At 59.2% G+C, this 20288-nt stretch overlaps 1 protein-coding gene across 2 annotated transcripts in view; it reads left to right on the forward strand.

Annotated features, from left to right (window-relative positions):
* Positions 1–20288, forward strand: part of RXRA (retinoid X receptor alpha) — a 100439-nt gene that overhangs the window by 21984 nt on the left and 58167 nt on the right. The gene's annotated exons all lie outside the window — the stretch shown is intronic.

Here is a 20288-nt window from a genome sequence, read left to right on the forward strand (position 1 = left end):
TGGTTTCCCACCGGTGTCACCCGCAGCATCCCTCCTGCGGGGCCGTGCCGTGCTCCGGCGGCATCACTCCTGTGCGCGGTCTGAGACCTCGCGGCGCCTGGTGGTGTGGGTGGTTCACTGGGGGCTGTGGTTTTGGGGAGGGGAGCAGCGTGGGTTGAGCATCGTGAGGGGAGATGTGGACCCAGGGTGGTGGGAGGAAGGCTGCTCGCCCCCTGCCCACTGGGGTTTGCTCTCCCAGAGCACGGGGAGCTTTGGGCAGCGCTCGGCACGCACCTGCGGTGGCCAAGCAGGCCATGGCTTCCAGCTGGGCTTAGAGGCTAAAGTCTAGCTAATGAGTTAATGGCAATTAATTAACTCCAGGGCACTTTACAAATACTAACTAATTGTTTTGCTGGGAGCAAGGTCTGGACAATTACCCCACCTCACAGGCTGTGAGGGGTGGAGGAGCCGTGTGCCCGCAGAACCGAGGTGCATTAACAGCAGGGCTGCGACGCAAACCAGGGGCTAATCTGACCCCTGCTGATGTTTGGGTTTGGGAACAGCCGGTTCAGGTCCAAACACAGGCTCGTAGATGCTTTTCAAGGGAAGCAAAGTACACCCCGTGGTCTTTGGAGCCCTGCTTGCTCCGTCCCTATGAAGGTTTTTTTGGGGAGGCAGCTGGAGCTGTGATGCTCGTGGTGACAGCCGGGCGTGTGCCTGCTGGCTGCTGAATTTGGTCTCCAGAGGCACCCGAGCGATGGCTGCGGTGCGCTCTGAGCGTCGGAGAGGAGCCCTCATGCTCTCCGCTGGGTCGTAGTAGGTGGCAGCAGTGGCTGTGTGGGTACATTTATTTTTAAATCCCCCTGGATGGAACAGTTTGGCCCTGGGGTGGTGCCGGTTTGTTTGTTTATTTACTTCTTTTGGTGGCCGGAGAAGTTTGCAGAAAGGTTGCAAACGGCAACTCGTTGCCCTGCCTGCTTGGGGAGGGAAGGGATTCAAGCTCAGAGGCCCGTTGTGCGAGCGGAGCTAATTTTAGGTCTCTGATCTTAAAATAGATGAAAGGAAAAAAAAAAAAAAAAACACAAAACACACAAAAAAATCAGGCTTTTCCCCCAGGCCGAGGGAAAACAGGCTGCTGAGGTCGGCTGACCACCTGCGAGGTGGCCCCAAGGAAGGGACGCAGCCGGTGCCAGCCAAAGTCAACACGGGTGAGGTGAGGGCTGCTCGTGGCTGGCGGCTGCGCCGCGAGGGACGCACGGCGGGGAGCAGCGTGGGAACAGGGCAGGAATTAACCCCGAGGCCGTAATGCCTGGGGAGGCTGCAGTGCTGGGCCCTGCTGAGGACCACGGGGTGTTAGGGAGCGTCCCGGAGCTGCCGTCCCCTGCCTGGCGACAGGCTCCTGCGGGGCTGACCCCAGGCTGTGTTTCGGTGTCCTTGTCCCCAGCTGAGGAGCAGCATCCTCTCGACGGGCCGGCTCCGCAGAGGCTGGAAACCATTTCGTGGCGGGCTAGTCCTCCTGTGAGCAAATATTCTGGCTCTATTAAAATGCTTGGGATTTTCGAGCGAGTTTGAAGCTCTCCGAGCAGTGCCAAGAAAAATTCAGCAGCCTCCAAAAACATCTTTCCCGGAGGATTATTTGTTCCTTTTGCCAGAAGGACGGAGGAGAAGCTGGTGGATTCAGGTGACTCAGCCCAGCGTGACCGGCTGCTCCCATCCCGTCCTGTCCCATCCCATCCCATCTCACCCCATCCCATCTCACCCCATCCCATCCCATCCCATCCTGGCCACTCGCTACCCCGCCGTGCAGGTGACTTCGCCAGGGTCCCCTCTCCGTGGGCATCCCCGGAGGAGGCTCAGCAGAGGCTGACAGCAAGCAGGGCATCTTGAAAACATCCCGCGAGCTTGTCAGCACTTCGTAATCTCCTTTCTCCCTTCTCCCCAGGAAACCTCTTGCAAAGGTGTTGACAAATTCGGAGGATATTGCAGCCCAGCCAGTGCACGAGCTTCTGATGAGCTGCGGCGTGGGGCCGTGTGCTCGGTCCCCCCGCGCAGCTCACCTGTGCGAGCTCCTAGGGCTGGAAACCAGCTCCTAGGGCTGGAAACCTGCTCCTAGGGACAGAGCTGGAACAGTTCTGGCCGTTCTCCTAACAACAAAACCGGGGAACGTTGCGAGCTGCTTTGCAAACCGACAGGGGTAGCAAAAATGCGAGGCATGCGTTCAGGCGGCACGTCGGTCCCTGGGTGTTTCTGCAGGGAGGAAATCTGCCCGATCCCATTTTCTTCTGGTTCAAACCTCTTTGGTGACCCTCCCCATCCCCCCCCTTTTCGATAGAAGTGTAACTTTCAGCAGCTCACACGCTGTAGGTGGATGTTTGGACTCGGAGGTGTTTTTCCATATGCTTCCCATAGCTTCCCTCACAGATTTTGCGCAGGGGATGGGAGCGAGAGGTAGGCTGCCTTAATATCATATGATAAAGCAAAATTAGCTCCACTTTACATAAATTGAAGGCACCAGAGCATGTTAGGCTTGGGGAAGGCTTGCTGAGGGTTTCTTACCCTCCTCCCCTCTGCTGAAGGGTGGGGAAGCAGAACTGGGGGTGCTGGGGGAGCCGAAGCCCTGGCCGGGACGCTCCTTGCAGGCTGCCCCGTGCCTGCAGCGGGGGAATTCCAACCTGCGGCGGGGAATTTGGGTCAGAGGTGCTCTGGGTACAGAGGAATATGATCTAATTGGGGCCTTTTGTGTTGTTTGGTTGGATTTTTTTTTAAAGGCAGGGCTGGGAGAAGAGCCTGGTGGGATGGTGGTCACATCCTGCCCGTCCTTAAGTGGTCAGGGCTGGTAGGGAACAGGTCTCCAGCTGGGGATGTGTTTGTGCCCTGCCTGGAAGGGTGCGGTGGGCAGAGCCCCAAGCCCACGGCATCCCCTGCGAGCCTGCAGGCTGCTGTGGGTCCGGGACGCCTCCGGGCTGGGAGCTGGAGGTATTAAAATGCCAACCCGTGGGAAAAGAGTCAGCATCCCGATGCCTGCGAGCCGGGAGTGCGGGTTTCTGCCGGCGGCGCTGGGATTTCATCGCTGCTCCCGCATTGCCCCTGCCCCGCTGGGAGGAGGTGGCAGCCCCAGGGTGCCAGGGCAGGAGGCAGGGATGGACGTGCTGCTGATAAAAGCACCGTGGGGGCAGGTGGGGGGCTCAGGGGACTCCCCACACCTTGTCCGTACAAGTAGCAGCTGGTCTGGGGCTGTGCCACCGGGTGTCCCGTTCCCCTGGTCCCATAAATGCAGGGCTCGCTCGTGAGCAGAGCAGGGGAAGGGGTGGGTACACGGCAGATTTTCCCTGTAAATAGCCCAGAAAAAAGGAGCTTTTATGCAGAAACGTGGTAGTTGTTGTCTGCTGTCTTAGCCAACCTACCGCAGCCTCTTAAAAACTGTTTGTTTTCATCCCTGACATTAATGCGTGGTCGAAAATAAGAGCTGCAATTTCCAGACACTTTTGCTATTAGTGATAGGCAGGAGTTAACCATTCAAGCTTAAATTAATTGTGCTGCTTTTTTTTTTTTTTTTTCCTCCTTATTGATGCATAATGTATGATGAGAAAAAGTGAAAAAATAATTAAAGTCTGAAGAGCGCTGCATGGATTCATTCATTATGAAATCTGGGTCAGCAGCCGGGGAAGGGAAACAAGGAGGGAGGGGGGGCCGCCCGAGTGGAAAAACAGGACTTCAGAAAAGGCTGCAGGCATCGCAGGAATTCGCGACAGGCCTTTTGGAGGCAGCCTGGGAAACCCCAAGTCGCTTGGTGCCTGCCCCCCAGGAGCGGGCTTGCGAGGGGATTCCCTCGTTGGGGGCTTCTCCTTGGGGCCGGGGTGGGCGCAGGCGCCGTGCGGAGCCCGCAGAGGCGCACGGAGGTGCCCGAGGGGCTGGGTCTGAGTGGCAGCAGGTTTCCAAAAGTGACACTTTGGTGAGAGCTGGTGCGCCTGGGCACTCCTCTGCCGCTGCAGGGAGCATCTCGCAGAGGGGCTTGCTGGTGGGCAACGCTAAGGCTTCCCTTAATTCCTCCAGGGAGAGTGCCAGGTGACCCTGGGGCACAGGGGAGCTGCTCGAGAAGAACCAAACCAGCAAAAAACCCTGTATTGGTCACCTTTTGCTCAATATCGGCTTTTTTCTTTTTTTCTTTTTCTTTTTTTTTTCTCAAATAATACTCAGAAAATCCCATTTTTATGCAGCAGCGTGCAAGTCTTCGAGCGGTAGTGCTTGGAGGGCTGCGGCGGTGGGTTTGCAAGCAGGAACGGGATTTTGGGTGCCTGGAGGTGGTGAGGGGGCTCCGCAGCCCTGGGCATCTCACAAGGTTTTGGTCCCGGTCTAGGACATAGCTAATTGGTTTGCAGAGAGCGTGGCTGAAACTTGGAAGCGTCCCCTTTGGCAGGAAGCGCAGATGCTTGAAGCCGTGCTTTTGTCCTGATTTAGGAGAATAATGTAGTACTTTCAGATTTTAATCACAAAATGGAAATTCTCCTCCTTCCTCTCGCTCCGTCCACAGGAAATACAGTTGAAATTGATTGGACTTTGCAAACAATCAGCATTCATCCTTGAGAAATACTTTCATCAGAAGAGCATTCATCCTTGAGAAATAATTTTCTGACCAAGTCAGATTAAGTGCTCTCCAGCGCGAGGGCTCTCCATCCCCGTATCCAGTAAGACGGAGCTGGGATCCCGGCGGGAGACTTTGGGCTTTCTGTTCCAGCAAATATTACGTGGGGCACTTAGAGGAGCCCCTTCCTCTTGTTTCACCGCACTGAACGTCCGTGTAAGCGTGGAGGTGTGCGCCACAAAACCCAGTAGGGGTGTCGCTGTTCCCGGAGAACCCCCCAACCTTGCCCGTATGCAGGCACAGGCCCATTTATTTTTTTATTATTTTTTTTTTTATCTTCCTGGGAAGATGCGTTTCTGCTCTCTCGCAGGTCTGCTTGTATCACGCGGCGCCCATAAATAAATTGCTGTTGGATTTAGATGCTCGCCTTGTAGCAGCAGATGATACGATCTCGCGCGCAGCAGACGTGGCAGGATGGGGCGGCTTCGGGGACGGATACAAATGCGCATTGATCGCCCTGCTGCTGCGGCGCATGCAGATCTGCCGCTCCCTCGCTGCACTTCCCGGGGCAGATCTGCTTTTGTGGGATGGATCCGGGCAGGGCACAGCCTGGGTCGGTCCCACAGGGACCTCCGTGTGTCCCCGTGCAAGGTGTGGGTGCTGCTGAGGCTCCCCGGTGTGGCCGTCCTTTCCCCGGGCAGCGCCGTCCCTGGCTCTTGCTCTCTCTCCCCAGGTCTCTGTTTTTCCTCCTGCTTCCCGTGCTCAAAGGCCGATCTGATTTATTTCCAGGCTGCACGGAGGGATGCTTTGGGGTCAGGAATGCTGGGAAGAAATGGTTAAAGCGGAGGGCCGGGATGTTTTCCCACACGGTGAATGGTGGGGGAATACAGAACACGTATTGAATCGGAGGGAAGTAATAACGCTTCTAATTTTCCTGTGTGATTTAATAAAAATGTAAATTGACTTCGGGTGGATGACTCACTATGGAGGGTGGTGTCGATCAAGATTAATTGGTGGCTGCGTGAAACCAGTTGGGCTTTGTTCCTTCCCCTCAAAGGCAACTGGAATTCCTCCGTGATAATAGCGAAGCGATGCCCTGGGCCGGGGGCCTGCCGCCGTGCGGGGCTGCTCCGGCCCCATCCACCCTTCCCAAACCAAAGCCACCAGGCGAGAGGGGTCCTGGTGCTGGCAGCAAAGTGTCCCCACGGGGTCAGGTCCCGGCAGGATGTGGCCCTGGAGCAGGGGGACTTCGTCCACCCGCTGCCGGCTCCTGCCAGGGCGAGCGCAAGTGCGGCAGGACACTGCACTCTGACCCGAGTTCAGCTCTGGACACTAATGGATTACAAATAACAATAATAAATGACAGGAGATGGGATAATCTACCTACCGTAATGTCGTATTGCCGTGGCTGTTGGTTATATATTAATGTATAATTGCATTACGTTAGCTACATATGCATAAACCCGGTGCGCTGGGGCCCCAGCCAGCCGTTAACTCTCTGTGGTTCTCGCGCCGCCGGCATCGCTCACCCTGTGCCACGCACACGGGGCTTGCTGGTGCCAAAATCCTACACCCAGCTCCCCGAAAGGTGGAGAAGGTGGGGAGGGATCCGTGCGTTTTGCTGGTCAAGGAATTTTGGGGAGAGTGGGAATCCAAGCCCCCGTTACCTCCGGCCCCGTTTTGGCTTCCCACCTGAGCGGCGCGGGGGCGGTCTGCGGCGAGCGGTGCCGGGATTGCTCCCCGGCACATACTTGGCGTGACCAAGACCCAGTTCTGTCGAAAGTAATGAAGTGAGAGCCCTTCCCTTCAGTTATTTTTAATGCGCTGAACCCTGCGATGGTTCTGCTCCGGCTCTCACCAAGAGGAGCGAGCTGCCTTTTGTTCGCGGAGCCTCCTGCGTCGCCCTGCTCCCCGCCAGGGCTCGGAGGGCAGAGGGGCTGTGAGCCACAGGAGCCATCCCATGAGGATGATTCCCCCCTCACCCCATAGCTTCTGGTCCTGTGTGTCAAACCGAAGTCATTTAGGCTGGGAAAGACCTCTGAGATCACCAGGCCCAGCTGTAGGACGGTGTCAGAGCACGCAGTGAGGAGCTCCTCTGCTGCACCCCGATGCAGCGCTGCTCCAGGTGGCTGTGGCCACCTGAATTTTGGTCCTACGACGGAGTGGGATGCGTGTGCTCCATGGATGTGGTGGGAGGAGTGTTGTGCTGCACCACTGCAGGCTGCTGCTCGTGTTGGAGAGCTCAAGTTCTTATCTTTGTATGAAATGAGGACAAGAAAACTCCCTTCTCAGCTCAAGCCCCGCTCACTGGGGATTTCTCCTGCAGATGTCCACGTGCTGTCGCTGGTCCCATCCCCAACAGTTCCTGGTCACCTGTGGGATGCCAGCCTGCAGGATGGGCATGGGGAGGAAGAGGAGATGGGGATTGCTCCCCTGTCCCCATCCCGGCACATCCCTCCTGCCCCCCTGCCTCTGATTTGCGACCCCCGCTCCCCTCTCCTCCCACGAGCGCGAGAAGCAGAGGCAGGAAACGCAGCCTGCTGCCAGATGGCTAGAAATGTAGCATCTGTAATACTTTATCAGAAGAAATTACAGCCGAATCGCTCTCCCTGATTAAACAGCCCGGCCAGATCCTCTGTGAGCCAGCTGGATGGCCTCACCCTCTCGCCACAGGCGGGGAAGCGACGGAGCTGGGGGGCGCAGGGTGGCAGCGGGATGGGGACGGGCTCAGACCAGGGGTGTGCGACCCTCCGTGTGCTGGGCGTCCCCTCCGGGAGCTGGCATTTCCCCTCTCTTCTTCCTGCTGCTGTTTTTTCCAATATTTTTTCCCCTTTACAAACCAACCCTGAAGCCGCCCTGCAGGCCGATGGCTTTGCGTTTGGAAGCTGCTTGGTGAAGGCAGAGCGCGAGGAGCACCACGGGTGGGTGCAGCATCACCCTGCGGGCACCCCCGGCCTCCCGGCTCCCCTCACCCTCTCCCTGAGGCTTGAGTGCCCTGAAAACACCCGCAGAAGCTCAGCCGGCAGCAAGTTTGGCAAGAAGGGAAACTGAGGCCGGGCGCCGGGCTGTTTCTAAGCTCGGGAAGGTCACCGAGAAGCTAGCGGGAGGCAGCCTCAGAGCTGAAGCCTCGGAGCAACCTGTCCTCTGGCTCACCCTGCCCTCGTGCTTGTACTGAGCTCGGTGGCCAAAGCGCCGCGCTACCGCTTTCAATGGACTTGGCGTACGGACGACTTCCATATGAGTTCACTCTGTCTGGCTCCAGCTACGCTGGTGAAATGCAGGCGTGGACTAATGCCACTAATTTCCACTAATGCCGGCGGAAAATCTCTGGCTGGCAGCAGCGTGGCCGCCTTCCCGGGACGGCTGCATGCACGGCATGGGCAGCGGTGCAGGCGGGGAGCAAAGGCTGCGGCGTCCTGGCACCTCTCCCGCCTGGTTTGCTGCACTGGCATTGGATGGGCTGACCGGATATTTTTTTTCTAAATGGAAACCGGGAGGTATTCGTGCTCCGAAATGTGTGGATTTAACCGTAGGCTGTAGGAGGTGTGTGTATGAAACACCTTGGGTAGTGTGAGAGAAGAGGGGAGAGCTGGTGTCCGAGGCTGGCTTTGCAGGGGATGCTTTGGGAGCACCGGAGCAGTGCCGTGTCCCTGTACCTCCGTGCTGAGCCCTATGGGATGCAGCCAGCAGTGCCTGCCACCAGCCATCCCTCTGCCCTTGGTGGGGAGAAGGTGCCTGTCCCAAGAAAGCACCAAAGAAGCGTTTTTTTCTGCTTAAAATTAGCTGAGAGGAGTTGTGCCTGTTGGGTGCTGGTGCAGGAGCAGTGATTTGAGCTGCTTGGTGCAGGATGGGTTGGGAAGGGGTCTGGCATGGGGAGCGTCAGAGAAGCCGTTTTCTTTGGTGGAGAAAGTGAAGTGCAAGGCATTTTTCTGTGGGATGCAAAGTGGCTGCCGTGGGATGAGCCTGGACACCCCAGCATCATCTCCGAGGGGCTGAAGTCATTTCTGTGCACGGGTCAAGCATCCTCCTTCCTCCCGCAGTAACCTGGGAGCCTCTGGCACAGGGACCCAGTCGGAGGAAGGGAACCGTACACCTTGAGAAACCTTATCTCCTTCCTCGCCCATTAATGTTTCACGAGCAGATTAAAAATTTAAACCCAAATGAGCCCTGCCATCAGAGGAAACCGGCTCGGTTTCAAGTTCTGTTTAAGTATTTTTCTTTATAATGTAGCTGTGTCAATTAGAAAATGACATTGCTATTTAAAATGCTGTTCCGTAGCCCTCTTTAATTAAGGCAGCGATATAATACCAATCTGCTCTCATTAATGAATTTTTAACAATCAAAACGAGAGGTGAATGGCGCGCCGTTGGCTTTGCGGCGCGGGCGTTTTCTCCTGGTGCTGGAGGTGCCGGGGGGGCTGCTCCTGCTCGGCCCCACAGCCCAGGGATCCGTCTCTTGGTTGTTTGGGGTGGAAATCGAGGGGTTTTGACCCTCTGGAGGCTTTGCAGGGCTGACCCACGAGGGGAAAAAGCCTTTCCCAAGCTGGTGGGTGCCTTCGTGTGACCTGCGCGTGATCTCCGTGGCAAAGCGAACACGAGCCGAAGCCTCGTAGGAGCTCGAGCTCGGTCACGGTTTATTCCCCGACTTTCTCCTTCCTTTGCCGGGCAATAATATGGCCAAAATGAGAGACACAACTGTGGCTGGGAGCCTGGTGGCCACCTCGGAGGGGGTTTAATCCTGCCCGGTGCATCCCTGCCCCTCTTTCCCCCGCCGAGCTCACCGTTCTGCAGCGGCAGCACAGCGCGGGTTGCCGACCCAAAATAAATCAGTGAGCGCAGCACTCTTTTCCCCTGAAGTGTTGGTTTGTTGTTTTTTTTTTTTTTTCTGTTTTGACAAGGCAGGGCAGATTAAAAGATGCTCCCTGGTCGCGGCTCGTGCTAATTGTCTGCCATTGTTTGAGCAGGAAGCGTTTTTTTTTCCGCGGCGGTTATTATCTGTGACTGCTGGAGGAGCGCTCTCCCCTCCGCTTCTTCCTTCGAGGAGGCAAAACAAAAACAGGAATTTCTTTGAATAATAATAAAAAACAAAAAAAAAAAGAAATTAGCCAGGCGTGAAAAGCTTAAGTGCAATCATTTCCGTGGCCTGTTTTGATCGGAGACGATACCATTTGCTTGCTCTCTTATCCTTCCCCCCCCCTTTTTTCCTCCTCGGGATCCACTCCTTGCTCTGCCCTTGCCCCGAGGAGCTGTGCAAGGGGCGCACCGGGCAGCGTCCCCGGCACTGCTGCTGGCGAGCAGAATCCGTCCCAGGCTGCAGCCTGGGGACAAGCCACACGTGGCCCTGTTGGGGCCAGATCCTGCGCCCTACGTGAGCGTGGCAAAAGCTTGCCTTAACAGCTCGGCGTCCAGCTGGAGGGGGCTCCCCCCCTACCTCCTGGGCGAGCGGGTTGAGGTTTGCCGGCCGGCTTTTTGTTGCCATAGGGAAGGGAATCGAAGCCTGGAAACCATCTTGCGGGTGAAGGGAGGAAGTGTTAACGGCTAGGAAAACAACAGCGGAGAAAATAGCGGCAGCAGCACGCTGCCGTCCGAGTGCTTCACGTCCTCCTTGTGGACCTGAAAGGCCAGCGGGGTCGGGGTCCCCCCCCCGGCACACGCAGCCCCCGGGACATCGCCGTCGCACCGGGCTGGGGGTCACAGCGGGCACCCCCCAGCCCCCTGCTCTGGTCCCTCCTTGCAGGGCCGGGATGGGGAAGAAGGTATTTATAGCGAAGAAAGCCCCCCCCCCAAAAAAATAATACATCCTCTGATGATTTCAAGAGGCGGGGAGAGAAGTAAAGGCGGCCGTGAGCTTCTGCCCAGGAAGAGCCAGAGGTCTGCCTGGAGGCTGCCATCCTCCTGCAGATAATTTGGGAGCTGAATCATCCGCATTTTTGCTGCTCCTGAGATAGGGTCAGGAATAAGTGTCCCCAGCGTGTCAGATGCGCATTTTTTGCCTGTTGACAACGGGCCGGATTAAGAAAAACATCCCAAATGACCTCTCGCACAGACATCCTTGAAGTCTGGGCCCTTGTTGCTCATCTCAATTTAGACACCTCGCGGGGATGCGCCCGGCTGCGGTTGTTTTTGCAGACAGACGGACGGACGAGTCAGATCAGTGCGTTCCTCCTGCCTCACCCCTCTGCCCTGCACTGCAAACCTGCTGCCACCTCCGTGCCCGGGCAGGGATGTGCAAGGGTGAACCCTGCTGGGCTGGGGGGTCCCCCTCTTGCGGGGTCCTTCCCTGGCTCCCCGTGCAGGCAACCCTTGAAGGAGCCGCCTGCTCTGGAGCCCAGGGGCTGCTTTGTCCTTTTCGGCAGGCATCGCCTCGAGCAGGAGGATGTTGGGTTTGCCCCGAGCAGGAGGATGTTTGGTTTGCACGCTGCGTCTCGCTCCTCCTGCCGTGGGGTCCCCGGGGAGGCAGCAGCAGAGGGGTGGGAGCGCTCGGAGCTGGTGCTGGGGTGGGATAATGAACTCGGGTGTGCAAATTGCAGAGGGATCGGGGGATGGAGCAGGCAGCTGCGTTTTTGGGGGCTGTGTGTGTGTGTGTAAGTGGGGTGGCCCCGTTTGCAGCTGGGGCTGCTGGGGTGGGGGGACAGGACACGGGGAGGGCACGGCAAGCAGGGAGCAGGTGGAGCGTGCCGCCCTGCGTGTCCCCATCCCCTCTGGCCACCGTCAGCCCTGCTCAGGTGCCTGGGTCTTCTGGGCCCCAGGGCAGCACGGGGAGGTCACCCAAACCGCGGTGTCACAGCCGGGTGCCCCGTGGCTCCCCCGGGCCACATCCACCGCGACGAGGGGCAGCTGCGCCCGGCCGGGGCTCTCCCTGCGGCCACGGATGGGAAGCAGCCATCAGAGCAGGTTAACGTGAGCTGCTGGACAAGGAACTGGGGGTGCCGGGCTCCGACCTGCCCCGTGGTGCTCGTCCCTGTCCATCTGAGCACCTGCGTGGAGCCGAGGCAGCGCGGGGCCAGCTTAACCCATCCTCTGCCGGGCAGCGACACCGGGTGCTTTGTGGCTCAGTGCTCGCATAAAGCACGCAGCAGGAGCCTGGTTGCTGCTCCCGATCCGCAGCGAGAGGCTGGGTGCTGCAGCAGGGCTGGGTGCCTGGGAGCTGCTCGCCCTGGTGCTGCAGCCTCGTGTGGTCCTGACGGTGGGGCAGCGAGCGGCTGAGTCGGGCTGGGTGCCATCCACCAGCAGCAGGAAGCCGTGCTGAGGGACCTGGGATGGGGAAGGGAGCGAAAACCGAATCAGGGCACCCCTGCAGGGTGAAAGTTGTTTGTTTTTTTGCTCCCATTTTGGAAAATACGCCTGCTCGTCGCTCAGGTTGTCGCTGGGTTTGTGCTGGGTTGTGGGAATTTCCGAGGTGCAGGGATTTTGGGGGGCTCCAGCGTTGCTGCAGGATGGAGGCAGCGCGCCCGACTGAGCCGGGGCAGAGCCTGTCCTGCAGCCCAGCTGAGTGGGATGTCGGGAGGAGTCTTTTCTCCTTCTCTCCACTTGTGCAGTGGGAAGACAACTTCCTAGCTGGAAAGTCCCGTCCTTCCCTTGCCCGTGTGTTTATTGTCACCAGAGCTCCTGGCATGTGGGGGAGAGAGCAAGCAGAGCCACCCCAGAGCAGGCAGAGCCACTGGCATCTGCTGGCCCGTGCACATCCAGGACCCTGGCAGCGCACACCAGGCCATGCCCAGGGCTCTGCAAAAAGCCACAACATCTGCGGGTCGCTGGCCAAATGCAGCTTTGTGCTTCCTCCTCCTCCTCCTCCTCCTCCTCCTCCTCCTCCTCCTCCTCCTTTTTGTGGGCACAGACGGAGCTGGGGTGTCCCTTGGTGCCATCGCCCCGCGGTGCCCAGCGCTCCAGCTCCCCCCCCCATCCCACATCTGCTCTCTCCCGGCAAACGAGTTTCATTAACGTACTAATTAGGATGTCCGTGCCACGTCCTCGGGGAGGGGCAGGGGGGCGGCGTGCCCCCCCCCCCGTGCTAACGAAGCCGCTGTCACAACAAACACGGGCGCGCACGCGCTGCCCGCCCGCGGCACCGGCCGTGCTCCCACCCCGCTCCCCGTGGCAGTGATGGATTGGGGGAGGAAGGCCTTCAGGCACGGTATTTTGAAGAGTTCGCTTTTGTTTAGGAAGGTTAAAATTTGTTTGCTCTGGCTTCTCCATCCCCTGAATTTCCTCCCCAGGCTGGAAGCCGCCGTTGCGCTCCCCGTACCCGGAGCATCGCTCTCTGGCTGCGGTTGGCTGCCCTGCTCTGGCTGCAAACGGTTTGATCCCCCAAAAGAGAAGTGTTTCAGATTTAAGACTTCTTTTTCCGATCAACCTCCCGCTTCAAAATCCCGTTTCCTTTTACAAATAGACCCAGGCTGGCTAAGCACCCCCGGACGAGTGCTGCATTTCAGCGCGAGAGCAGGCGCGCAGCCTGACAGCGGAGCGATTTTCCTGCTGCTCCGTTCCAGGGAAAAAACCCGGAGATTTGGGGCTTTGCTTTAACCCCGTTCTTTCCTCGCGCTTCCCTTTCCTGGCAGCCCTTTGCGAGGAAGGAGCAGGCGGAGCCGCGGAAGCCGGGGAAGCCGGCGGGCAGGGAAGGAGCTCCGGGAAACGCCGGGATCCATCTCCCGGCGGCGGCGGGGCTGCGGTTGCCGTAAATGACGCTGTTTGTCTGCACGGCGGCTTGCTGTGCCCGAGCAGCGTGTTCCTGCCTTGTCACGAAACAGAAGACGGGATAATTAAATTGCCCTTTTCCCAGAAAAATGTTGCTGTCTCCCGCGCGCCGGCTCCGGCAGGGAGCTGGCCGTGGCCCGCTGCCAGCCGCACGTGCCTGGCCGCGGGTGGGAGGCGTGAAAAAGTGCTGGGGAGGGGACCCGGGTGGCAATTCGGGGGTGACACAGACCTGGCTGCCTCCAAAGGGTGGGTGCAGGGTGAGCTGGCAGCTCCAGCGGTGTCTCGGGGGGGCACCTGTGCGTAATTCCCCTCCCGTAAGCAGCTCGAGGGCTGCGGGTGAGGATAATCGAGATATTCCTGCCCTTAAGCTCCTCGGGTGCTGCAGGGCTTAAAAAGAGCCCTGGCTGTCAGTGCTGGGTGCTGGAGCAGGGCTGGCTGAGCTGTGGCTTCCCCAGAAATGAGGAGAGGCTTGGGGGGGACACGGATGGGGCTGTGGGAGGGGTGTTACGGCTTTGGCAGCGCCCAGGGTCACCAAGAGATGCTCGGGAGGCAGCACAGCACAGCGGCCTCCTTCTCCCGGCTTTTCCTGCGTGCTCCCTCCCCATGGCTGCAGGGCAAACTGCTGAAACCTCTGCAACACGCTCGTGGAGACCTCGTGCAAAGCTGGAATGCGTTTGTGCTGCTTGTCAGCCGTCCTCGCCCGCTATCTTCTGCTTTCCTTTCCTCCTCCTCCAGCCTCTGCAGCGCCGAGGCCTCAGATCCATCAGCGTTATTGCTTTGCCTTCAGCTATAACCCTGCTCGTTGACTTCCCAGCGATGGCTGTCCCCAGCCTTTGTCACCCTTCCGCTCCCCTCCCGGCCTCCCCCCCTGAAATATTAACAGCACAAATCACCGGTGACAGCGGCGCGGCCGGAGCCCCTTCGCTCACACCCGGCCTCCGGAGGGAGGTGATGGAGGAGGGCTGGGATTTGCCTGGTTTTGTGCTTCTCCTCCGGGGCTGGATTTCGCTCCTGGGTCAGAGTGGAGAGGCTTAACCCCTGTTTAAAGATGGGGAGATGGAGAGGAAGATGAGCGAGGCTGGGGCTTGCTGTGCCCACTCCTCCCTGGGCGCAGGCTCCTTCCCTTTCCTCCCCGTGTCCCCCCCTGTGCCATATTTTCCCATACGGGTGGTTTTCCTCTCCCCCTTGGCCTCTCCTCCCCATGCACACCCGTGCAAAGCCACCGAGCCCCGGGCTGCGGGGACAGCAGGCGGCCCCACCGGGGTGTGCACTTTGTTGGGATTTCTCCTCTGTAGCTGCCAGGTTCACTGGCGTGAGAATGAGCTGGGGGCAGCAGATGTAAAGGAGATTCTGGGCAGCTTTCTGGGCACGCACACGTGTGCACGAACGTGGAGCTACACCGGGTCGTGGGGAGCAGAGTGCGCCCGAGCATCGCGCCCTGTGTTCAGCGGCTGCGATGGGGGCACCGTGGGTTTTGCCCCCGGTCCCTGCAGCACTGCTCGTGCTTCGTTTCTGCATGCTGAGAGCTCTGCTCGACCCACCTGCAAGGATTTGGGCAGGGACACCCCCACAGGGCTGGGGAGCCAGCACGAGGGGGCTCGGCTGGAGCTGCCCCTCGCTCTGCGCCGCCCCTCGCACCCATCAGCTCTTCGGCTCTGGGGCTGGCATCGCTCCGTGCGGGGCTGGGGGCTTCGGGTATGTGGGGCTGGGAAGGGAGCAGGGGGGGGTTTATGGCTGCGGGAGGTGGGGTGGGTGCACTCAGCTGTGTAATTCAAGGACTTCGGCTCACTAGCAGAGGTTAAAAGGGGAGCGGCGCGAGCTGGCGGGCAAATCATTACTGCTAACCTCTGCCGGGCGTGCTGCTCATTAGGCTCCCACCTGCCCACCCAGCCACCAGCCTCCTGCAGACAAACGGAGGCCGAAAACTGCTGGTGTCACAGTCAGGAGGGGAGCAGAGGAGGGAGTGTGACCGCATGGAGGGGCACTGGTGCCAAAACTGCCCAGCGAGGGGGCCGGGGGTGTCTTGGCCAGGGGATGGCTGGCTCTGGGTGAGGGTACGTGGAGTGCGTGGATGGAGAGGGCAGGGGTGGCCGCGGGGGCTTGTCGCTGCTGTCAGCAAGAGGTTTGCACCTCAGCACCTCCAATTCCTCCTCTGGAAGCTCCCCAAAGCATCCCTTGGAGCTGAAGATTGCCACAGCCTCCACGTGGTCGCTGGAGCTGTCCCGTTCCTGCAGATGCCTGGGGAACGTTAGCAGTGCCCTAAGGACACGGGCGGCAGAACAGCAGCGCTGCACCGAGGCAGCGAGCGCCCCGATGGCATCCTTTGCTTGGAAACTTTTACACCCCACCCGCTGCAGCAGCGTGCACCTCAACATCCATCCATCCCCTGGATTATAACGGGGAGCAGCCCTGGGCCAGCTGGTGACATCCCACATCCCGCAGGCACCCGGGTGGCAGTCGGTTTGTGGGGTTCCTGCATGAACTCCACCAGCCCCGTTTCTGCCCCCCGTGCCAGCCACGCTGAGACCCTGCGAGATGCTCCACGAAACCCTCCGAGGTCCCTTGGGTTGTTCTGCTCTTGGACGGGCTCCAGAGCCCGTTGAAGTCCCTGGAAGCCGCTCTCGGATGGCTCCATCGGAGTAAAGAAAGTGTTGAAATACGACGGGAAATGTTTTTCCGAGATACCTTCCCTGGCCAGAAACGGGAGGAAAACACCGATCCCAGATGAAAGGCCAGCCTTTCTCAGCTGCTTCAGCTCCCTGAGGTTCGTTTCTCCCCGAGAAGCAGCCAAAGTTTGGGCACAAAGCAGGTACCAAGAGAGCAGAGCAGCGTGGCCACGGGTGCCACCGTGTTGGGGACACCGTGCTGCGGGGGGAAAATGGGGCAGGTTTTGTTCTGCTTGCTGAACGCTCACCTTGGCGGTGTGCATGGCAGCTCATGTGCAGCCTCAGCGTTTCCCCAGGTGTAATGGGGGAAGAAGGAGGCAGATTTGGGCTGTTGGAGACCCAGCACGTCCTGGTGGGGACCACTGGGAGGGTCCCAGTGCTGGGGTGCTCTCGCTGCTCAGCCCAAGCTTCCTTTTCCAAACCCAGCTCTGATTCTGGTCTGCGCGTGTGTGAGCCCTGGTATGCCGGGGCACGGCTCAACGTGGAGGCCAATTTCCTGGCTTTGGCTTCGGGTCCTTTTTTTTTGCTCACTGCAAACATCCGTTCTGATCCCTCGGCAAGTCCATTATCGCCAGCTTAACGGGACACCCGGCGGGGCCGGCTGTGCAAACACCCCCGTGGTGGGGGAAACGCATCCAAACCAGCAGCAGCGGCCGCTCCTCGCTCCTGCCCGGCTGTGCCGCAGCCTCACCGCCGATATATGGCAGGGGCCGAGGGGTTGGAGGCACGGGGAGCATCGGGATCCCTGCTCGGGGCACCCTAGGTGGCTCCCCACATTGTTAGGGCAAGGAGGGATGGATGTGGTGTTAGGCACCACACATTTCTATCTGGTGCCTGATAGACGTGCCGTGGTAGACTTTACGCCGCAGTGCCAGTTAGGAGGGGTTGTGGGGCAGCCTTCAGCCGGGCAAGCAGGGTGGTTTAGGTGATTTAGGGCCACAAAGCCACCGACTCGTGTGGCTCCGTGGGCTGTGGCTCAGTGTGGTGCCCGGCGAGGTTTCCGATGGTGAATGTGAGGTTGGCACGGTGGGACGGGGTGCAGGATGGGTGCCCCTCTGTGCTGGCACGGGGCAGGCATCACTCCCTGCTGCTTTTGGCCTCGGCTCTTCTGTTATCCACCATCAGCTGGGGTTTGCTGGTCCCAGGAGGGTCCCCGCTGGATTCAGCGCTGCTGGGGAAGGACGAGGCGGGCAGGCAAAGCCAGCAGGGCCAGCGGCAGCGACCGCCCCGCTCACGCCCTCGGTGCTGTGCAGAGTACCTGGCGAGGGGGCCGAGCCTCCCCCTCCGAGGAGGAGGAAAAAATAATAACGTCCAAGCCAAGAAAGTCGGAGCTGCTGGGAGCGCATTTATCAGCGCGAAGAAAAAGGCTCTGTTCCCTGCCTCTCCGCAGCGGCTGTTTATCACACACACAAGGGTATGGAGAAAATGTTCCATTTGTTGGGTACAGCCATCGGCCCACACAGCGTATAAATTAAGGGCTTTTACATGCAGAGTTCCCGAAATAAAACACACACACACACACACACACACAAAAGAGAGAGGAGTTTTGTAGCGGCCCCGGCGCTCTGCCTCTCCCTCGCTGTCTCTTGCGCCCCGGCCCCGGCAAGCGCTGGCTCTCGTTCAGGAATTCCACATTATCTCAGAGCGTTTCCAGCTTCCTCAGCAGGGAACAGCTCTGCTTCTGTCTTCCTGCAGCCACATCTGGAACGTGTTACGCCAGGGTGTCAGCCGGCAGGGCCCGGCGGCTGGCATGCGCTCCCCCCGCCGCCGCTCTCGCCCTGCCCTCCCCGGAGAGCTGCGGGGCTGGCTCGTCCCTGCCTCCTCTTTAAGGGAGGTTTTGGGGGGGCTTTTGTAGCTGCAGCAGGGCTGGGGAGGAGGAGAAGTGGCTCTGGGGATCCCCGTGGTGCCCCAAAGGATGATCCGGGGGTGTTGGAGCTGCCACGAGCGGGGATGCTCTGCTGTGGTCCTCAGCTCGGCCGCCTGCGGGGAGGCAGCGGGGAGAGGAGCGAGGGCTCTCCGGTGGCTCCACGTTTTGCTTCCTGGCCTTCTTTCTGTGCTGGCAAAATCCACATCCCTGGGCTGCCACGCCGCAGGGATGCGGTGCTGTGAAAACCCAGGGGTTGAAGGAAGGAGCTCGGGGGGCTGTTTGCTGGGGTGGGGAAACCGGTGCGGTGCCACAGAGGTGCAGGCGGGTGTTGGAGAGGTGTCCCTGCGCTTGTAACGCCTGGATTTATCTCAGCAGGATTTTCTCATGTGTAATGGGGGTACCAGGGGAATAAAGGTGTTTGGACTTTAAATAAATTGAAGGAGCTTCAAGTGGCAACCCGGTGTTTTCGGGTTCCCTTGGCTCCCCAGGTGCAGGTGCGGTGCTGAGCATGGTGGGGGGCGGCGCTGGGGGCTCGGGGGCTGCTGAGCCCCTCGAAACAAAGGGCAGGGAGAAAGCTGGCGGCTTGTTTTCAGAACGGGGGTAATGACAGTGACCTGGAAGCAGGCTTGCGTGCCCTAATGAGCGGCGTGTGCGATGCACATGAGGGTCTTTAGCAGGGAGGGTTGGTGGAAGTGGTTCACCGTGCCCGCACTCGCCGCCAGCGGGAAGCGGAGGGGGTTCCCTGGAGCTGACTTTTGGCTTTTGCCGTCTTTTTTTTTTTTTTTGTGTGTGTATGTCTCTTGCTTTTAAACTGGCGGGCCTACTATTCTGGTATTTAAAATTAAAAGGGGGAAAAAAAAAAAAAAGAAAAAGAAAAAGAAAACAGGCCTTGGTTTTATAGACCCTACAGATGCATCCGGCACCAAACTGATCCCAGATGCAGCTCCACTGTCAATAGTGTTACACGAGGGATCAATCCCGTTCATTGTTTTATGTGGCCTCTACAGCATCATCAGCTAATTAAAGCTAATGGTTCCCAGAGCAGCACTGACAGCATCTGATCCTATCGGTGCGCGCAGCCGCTGCAGCTCCGCGGGGCACCCCGGGGCCGGATCCTGCTCTCCTCCAGCCCCTGCCGAAAGCCTGGCTTGGTTTTGGGGATGGGGCTGCGGGTCGATGGGGGCTGCTGTTAACAAATAGTGCTGTCTGCATGTCAGCTCTGCAGGGGCAGGAGGTCGATGGCTGCTGGTGTGATGGGGACACGGGAGGGGGACGGGGACGCGGTGGCTCCCCGTGTCTGTGGCTGCTCGATCCCGCAAGGATTTGTTGTCTGGTGGCGTGGGAGGCTGGGAGGTGGCGGAGGGGAGCACTGCAGCATCCCCAAGGGTTTGCAAGGTGCCAAAATCCCGTTGTGTGTGCCTCAGGGGAGGTGAGGTGGCCTGCTGGGCGAGCCAAGGGGCAGATACAGCGGGGTCGGTTTAACCAGGGACCGTGGACTCTGCCCTCCTGGAGACTCGGTGAAAATCAAGTGCATTCAAATGAGTATTTCTCCACCTGGATCTGCCCCATCCCTGCGGGGAAGCATCGCCCTGCCCTGCCGGCGTGCTGTGATGCTGTTACAAGGCTTCTCACTGCCCCAAAAGCATCTGGGGAAGAGGCAAGGTCCAGGCCGGGCAAAGGGCAGGGGAAGAGGGGCAGGCTCACGGCACCCTGCCCGGGGAAGCAAGTTGATAATTAAATCCTGCAGCTTTTATATGAATTCCAGGGCGCTCTCCTCGGGCTGGAGCCATCTGCGCCGCACACCCCCTGCTCTCCCCTGCCCCTTTTCCTCCCTGCAGCTGGGGATTTCTCCCTTGGCGTTGGGTGAAGGTGGTGCTGCGGGGAGCCAGGGGGAGCCGCTTGCTGCATCACCAGCGGTTTTGGGGCTCGGAAGTGCATCTGGGACCCGTTTCCACGGGTTTTGTGGGTGCAGGCAGGCGTGCGGGCGGGGAGGAACGCCTCCCCTTGCGACACGGCTGATAAATGGGGCACCGGCACCGTCTTGGCTCCCCCGTTTTGCTTGGAGCAGTTGACCTGCTAAACCCTTCCCCGTGGTGAGCAGCGTGGTTGTGAACTCGGCTATCGCTCGGCAGAAGTGCCGGGGCTCTCTGACCCGAGCCTCCGAGAGGAGGAGTGGAGTGGTTGCGAGATTATTGGTGGCAGGGACGTGAAGGGAAAGCCTTGCTCAACTGAGAGGCAGGACTGATGCTGCTTTGCTCTTTTCAAGAGTCTCTGGGTCTTTCCTGGGATTTAACATGGATAAAAGGGGAAAAAAAGGCATTGTAGGTGCCCACGGGAGTGCCCCACAGCCCAGAGCTGCGGTGGGGTGCTCCGGTACCGGGGGTCTTTTGCCCCAGAGGAGCTTTACCCGGGGGGCACCACAAATCTCTGGGTGAGATGATGTTGCCCAGAAAGTCTTTATTCCGTGCCTACAGTAGGTGAGCTGCTGAGGGTCTGTCCTT

The sequence above is a fragment of the Aythya ferina genome (assembly GCF_964211825.1).
Source record: "Aythya ferina genome assembly, chromosome: 20".
Taxonomy (NCBI): domain Eukaryota; kingdom Metazoa; phylum Chordata; class Aves; order Anseriformes; family Anatidae; genus Aythya; species Aythya ferina.